This window comes from Sciurus vulgaris, assembly GCF_902686455.1.
Source record: "Sciurus vulgaris genome assembly, chromosome: 5".
Taxonomy (NCBI): Eukaryota; Metazoa; Chordata; class Mammalia; order Rodentia; family Sciuridae; genus Sciurus; species Sciurus vulgaris.
Window position 1 is genome coordinate 16,309,501 of NC_136465.1, and position 6,718 is coordinate 16,316,218.

The following is a 6,718-nucleotide window of genomic DNA, read 5'->3' on the forward strand; positions in this document are numbered from 1 at the left end:
TTCTTCTGGACACTTAGGGCAATTTAGGATCACAAATTCTTCTAGGAGACATAGAGTCTTATTATTTCCACTTTGCTTTGAGATCATGCCTTATAAAATAGTGATCATCTACTTTAGATCTCTGGAACCACTTGACAGTGTGGGGGTGTTTCCTACTGAGACTATTTTACAGGTAAAGAAACCAAGGTTAAATGACTTAGTCATTGAGGTGTGGGCCCTAATATCTCAATAGCTGCGAATCCATCTCATCAGCAGAGAAGCAAGAATATTTTTCTTTTTTCACCTAAAAGGTATACTATTACAAGCATAGAAGCAAGGGCCCAGAGATTAAACAATTAGTAATGGCGATCAGTAAGAAAGAGGCAAAGCCAGATGCTGGGGTAGGTGCTTGGTAACTCTTACACTTAATCTTTAACAACGGAGTAGGTATTTTCCCCATTTACATGGCCAATGGGGTTAGAGATGATAAATAACTTGCTTACATCCGCATAGTGTGAGGTGGAGCATAGAGTCCATCTTGAATCTGCTGTTTCTCAAAGCCCATGATTTTCCACACTAGGCTACAACTAACAGTCTGAGGACTTTCGCCCACAGCAGGGACACGGAATGACAGAAGGGCACTCAGGCGGAATCTGGATCCCTGAGTCGCAGCGCCATTTCTACCACTAAGTCTGGGTCCGTCTCTCAAGTTCCCCGAGTCTCAGGTAAAGGGCAGTAGTGTCCGCCCTGCATCTTCACATGGTCGTATAGAACAGTGTTACTAGGTAAGGAGAGGGGACAGTGGGGTTTTTTCTTTTTTTTTTTTTTTTTATTGTAAACAAATGGGATACATGTTGTTTCTCTGTTTGTACATGGCGTAAAGGCATACCATTTGTGTAATCATAAATTTACATAGAGCAATGTTGTTTGATTCATTCTGTTATTTTTTCCCTTCCCCCCACCCCTCCCACCCCTCTTTACCCTCCATACAGTAGTTCCTTCCTCCATACTTGCCCCCCTCCCTAACCCTAACTCTAACCCTTCCCTCCCCCCCATTATGTGTCATCCTCCACTTATCAGCGATATCATTCGTCCTTTGGCTTTTTGAGATCGGCCTATCTCGACAGTGGGGTTTTTTAAATCTTTTTTGTTGTTGTTGGGTTCTTTTTTGGGTCTTTTCTCTTTTGGAACCAGGTATCAAACCCAGGGCTCTGCGAATGCCAGGCAAGCACTTTGCCGCTGAGCTACATCCCAGCCCTGGAGGGAGGGGGTTGTGTGGAGAAGAGCAATACACCTGGAATCTTCCAGAAGACCTTGAGGAAAAGCCCATTCCTTAGTTCTTTTCATGAGGCAGCAAGAGAGAATCAAGCACCTCCCCAGAGAGCTTAGGTCACCTGAGTCTGTGGTCATGTTGCTTCTTCTACGTGGGCATTTCACAGGCTCCAGTGAAAAGGGAGGACTGGGCAGGACTGGGCGTGGGAAGCACAGAGGCTGGGCTGAGCAAACTGTCCCGCTTTCCCAGAGCTGAGGATAAGGGCTTCCCATCCATTCCAGGCTTCCTTCCGGGTGGGAGAAAGAGGAGGCTCTGAGGCGTGTCTTCCATCCTGTTCTGGAAAGGGAGCTTCCCGCCTGCAGAGAGGTCTGTGGGGAGGAGCGCGTGAGGTCAGCAGTGGTCTTCCCTTGGGTGAAATGGCGCATGCGTGGTGTTAGTGCGGTTGCCAGCACAGTTCTAGGGGCACCCTCCAACTGGGCTTGATGACGTGCCAGGGGCAGGAAGAACCACAGCCCCCATTGTTACTCGAGCAGGAAGGTAAGAGACGTGCCACCGGATTCCCAAGGCAGCGGGGATTCTGGGCATAGCATGGCACACTGGCCCCAGGATAAATCTGAGATCCCAGGATTTAGAAATCATAGGGACTTCCTTTTGTCTACCCCATTAGGGTCCTTGAAATGGACACCTATCTGCAAAGCATAGACTCTGGATTTCCAGAAGAAATACAACTGGCCAAAAGGGAATTTTTGCAGTCACTTGGTTTGCTTAAGTATAAGGCAATTAGCCTTATACTTAAGCCTTATACTTAATTGAATTAAGTATAATTAAATTAGCAAGAATTGTGTTTTTTTTTTTTTTTTTTTTTTTTTTTTTTGGCGGCGCTGGGAATTGAACCCAGGGCCTTGTGCTTGCAAGGCAGACACTCTACCAATCAAGCTATATCCCCAGCCCTTCCTTATGGTTTTATAAGTCAGAACAGTGGATTCCCCAGGGAGGAAATGCACGTGGTTGGTTACATGATGGGGACTGCTGAGGTGATGGAAATGTCCTTTCTCGTGATTTGAGTCTGGCTACACAGGTGTGTTCACATCATGAAAATAGGTCAAGATATCACATGAATAATTAATGCAGTTTTCTATATATGCAACCCTGTTTTCTAGCAAAATTTTTTTCTTTGAATTGAGGTGTTTTTGTTTTTTAAAAAAGGAATACCCAGCTTGATGCAGTGGTGCATACCTATAATCCCAGCGACTTGGGAGGCTGAGACAGGAGGATCGCAATTTGGAAGCCAGCCTCAGCAACTTAGTGAGGCCCTAAGCAACTTAGCCAGATGCTGTCTCAAAATTAAAAATAATAAGTGCTAGGGTATAACTTAATGGGTAAGCACCTCTGAGTTCAATCCCCAGTACCAAAAAACAAAAAGGCACACAAATAAGTGTTCATGCACTCAGGGTGTGACTATAGATTGTCAAACGTTTTTTAAAGAGCAGTCTGCTGATAGAACTCAAGAGAGTTCACCCTCTGTCCTATACCAAGCCTCTCTTTTTATTCCAGAATATAAATACTTATATACCAATGAATTCATTACAGCCTAAGTGAAAAGTTGAAAAATTCTAAATGTTGAACAATAGAGAAAACATGGTATATTTTTGATAAAGTATTATATAGGCATTAAACTGAACACAATAAGTGCAGTTTCCCATGCAATTAAGTGAAAGGGAAGGATCAAAATCTATGTATCTCTCTCAATTGTAGTAAAGCACTTTGAGTGCCACAGTAAATAAAGGTCTGCCTCTTTAAAAAAATCATTTTAAGTATGTCTTTAAAAGCCCGATAAATAAGAGTTCTAGACATTACTTGCTTCCCAAATAGAATTCTTTGGCATCAACCCCTCCCTACACACACTGCCAGTGGGAATGTAAAATGGTGCAGCCACCTTGGGGAACAGCCTGGCAGGTGTTCACAAGGTTAAACACATAGGACCAGCGCTCCAGTACAGACCCAAGAGAAATGGAAACCGGTATGTGAAAGTTCATGCAGCATTCTTCATAGTGGTCCTGGTGTGGAAACAACCCAAACACCCACCACTGAATGGATAAATAAAATGTAGTATTTTAAGGAATGGGCTACTACTATTCAGTAATAAAAAGAAATGCATGACATATGCTTCAACATGGATGCACCTTGAGTCATTGTGCTTCGTGGAGGAAGACAGACACTAGGAACTACAGACCACATGATTCCATTGACATCCAATATTCAGAATGGGCAAATCCACAGAGGCAAAAAGATTCATGGCTGCCCAGAACAGGTAAGGCGGGTGGGGGAGGGGGACATGACAGGGGGTTTATGCTTCTAATGGGTACAGGATTTGGGGAGGAATATGCAAATGATATAAAGTTAGTTGTGGCAATGGCTGCAAAACTCTGATGACATTAAAACCTTGGATGGCACTTCAGTGGGTAAACTGGGTGCATGTGAACTGCACCTTACAAAGCTGTTATCGGACACTCACACGGTGGCGCCTCTGGTCCTGCATCCTGCCAGTGCTTCGGGGCACATCCAGGGCTCCGTCCTGATCGATGACCACAGCCTGGTCTCCTTCCCCATCCTCCCATCGGATCCAGCCTCGCCACTGTTCCTGAGGTCTCACGATGGCACAGAGGAAGGGTGGCTCAGAAAGAAGCAGGGGGAAGGTTGGGTTTACTCAGTTTCCAGAAACTACTCTGAGGTTTAAACGGAGTGGCTGAAGGACACGGAACCGTGGGCCCATGAGAAGAAAGGAGTTTTTAAGAAGCACTGCTGGGGAATCACAATTCTTAGTTGTTTACAAAAGTATTTTAAAAAGTTATTATTTTGATGCTGTTTTTGGCTATATGAGCTGTTGTTTTCTTGACATGACTCAGATTAGACAACACAGCCCACTGCTCTGTGAATGTGCGTATTGGTAGTTTACAGCTTAAACTGGTCTCTGGACATAACTGCCATCACCCCAAACCCAGGGTTCTGAGGAGACGGAAGGGCAAAACTATGACTGTTCAGAGTCCAGCTGATAAATGTGAACAGTTTCCTCTTAGTTTAGGATATGAGATTCTTTTCTTTGTATTTCTCTGTACTTCTCAAATTTTGTCTCTACAATGAATATCTATAAATTAAACCATTGCTGAGACTACCATAGTGCTAGGGGTATGCCCAAGTGCTCCCACAGAGCAGATCCCGGGGAAAAGCAAGTAACAATCAAGCAGAATGTCCTAGCTCAGAGCCCGCTGAGGTTGCCAGTACCCTGAGCGTGGATCAGAGTCCTGGCCTCCAGGGGAGTTGGTCCCAAGACCACGTTCAATGCCTGTGTGCCTCCAGTTTCTGCCATGGGCTTGGGAGAGCTTGATTCTCATAGGCCAAGCTTCTCCATTCTGGAAACTGCCTTCTGTGGACGGCATAAAGTCAAGAACAGATGTACAAAGATCCCTATGTAAAACTAAAATGAGGCCTGGGTTCAAATCCTGTTCAGTAACTGAAGAAGTAACTCCTTTATCACAAGTGAGGGATGGTTAACCACTGAGTCCCAAATTTTCCATTCTGTAACTATCTCAATAAAATTGGAACAAGTATATTAAATTAGGTTGGAAATCATAATCTAGTTATATATAATTAGCATGTAATATTTAATATGTAATTAATGTAAATTATATTAATATAACCATTATGATTATAATCATTAATATTATTATAATTCTATGTTGTTTTAATTATATTCTTATGTGCTATTTCACATTTTTATAGATGTTCCACATCTGGGACTACAAGATGAAGTGGGTTCTAGGAACTGGAACGTAGACCAAAGACAGAAGAAGTGGCAACTATCCCCAAAGTGGTGGGGTCAGTCCATGGACACCACTGTGGGAGGTTGTGGGGAAGAGGCAAATCTTACCTGATTTAGAAGGAACATTCCATGCTCATCACAGATGTCCACTCTGGAGGGATCTGCCTCCTCGGGCAGTTCTACCTTGGCTAGAAGCTGGATCACACTATTTCATACACTTAAAGGGCCCTTCAGTTACCAGAAGAGCTGAACCCGCTCAGCTCACCGCCCCTCCAACCCAGATCTTCTGGTTCTATAGACCAGCACTCTCTGCACCAACTTGGGTTCATTTTGGTTTATTTATTAAAAGACACTCCCCTATAGCCCTTAGGCTAACATGTAGCATCACAACAAGTACCCCTTGATTTAGTGAACCTCTGATTCCCCAGATGCAACTACTAGCTGGTCTCTTCTGCCTCCTTGGAGCTCAATGGTTGGCCAGTGCGTGAGTGCCCTCTTGTGGAAATGGAGAGTACAGCTGATTAGGAAAGTATTCGGATGCATGTTGGAGTTCTTGCCTGCGCTGTCCCCTCCCTTCACTTCTGGTCTTACCCCCCACCCCACAGGCACAGCGTTTTGGTGTGGGCCACACAGTTCTTGCTTCAGCCCACCAAGGCATTTTGTGTACATTTACACCATCGTTGTCTCCTAAGGTCCTGATTTTCAGCCACAATACAAAAACCTGATTTTCTAGACAGTGGTAGGAATTTGTATGCCATTCTGTGAACAGCGACCTTTAGAAGTTGACACAGGGCTAAGGAAAGGGTGCTGGACCAGGTTTAATTCATGTTTGGTCATTCTGTATGAGCCACTCATAAAAGAAAAAAAAAATCTATTGAGAAGGGATTCAAGGCCATTACTACTTGAAATACTACAAATCCATTAAATTTATAACAATACTCTAGCAGTATGGAGAGGAAGTCCTTTGGAGGAGAGTGGCAGGTCACATGTACATGACTTAGAGCTGCTCTTCACAGCTCAGAGCCATGTGTGCTATTCTAGGCTAGTGACCCTCAGGCTCCTGCAGATGGGCCAACTCCAGATCTTGTTTATTGGGACCTCTGGCCTCAGGGATAGCCACAGTCAGATGCTTTGCTCTTCCCTGAGACAGGAACTGCAGCAGACTGATCAGGGAGGGATCATCATGTATAAATACAAGAGGAAATGATGAGAGGAAATCCTGTTTGAGTCTGCAAACATTTGCCAAGGTTTCTGGGCAGGTTTTGCCACCCTTGTGGGGATACAAAGCTCTGTGATGACGAGTGACTGGGATTTCTCACTGTGCCTAAACATCAGCCACCTGCTCCCTACCGCCCTGGAGGAGGGGCAGCTAAGGACACCACATGGCTTGCTGAAGCCCTAGGCAGGTGTTCAGTCAAAATCTGGAAAAAGAGTTTGCAATAGAGCTAGTTTGTAGCTGAATAAAGAACGCATCTGTTTCATTTTAAAAACCCATTTTCTTGTACTTACGTTTTCTCACAAAAGGTAATCTCTCTCATGGACTATCTTCCTAGGTTATTCTAAGTGATGGTTTCACTTCAGTCTGGGAACTCTAATATTGGATTTAGCTTGCTTTCCATCACTAGTCTTAGTTAGGAAATTTCAAA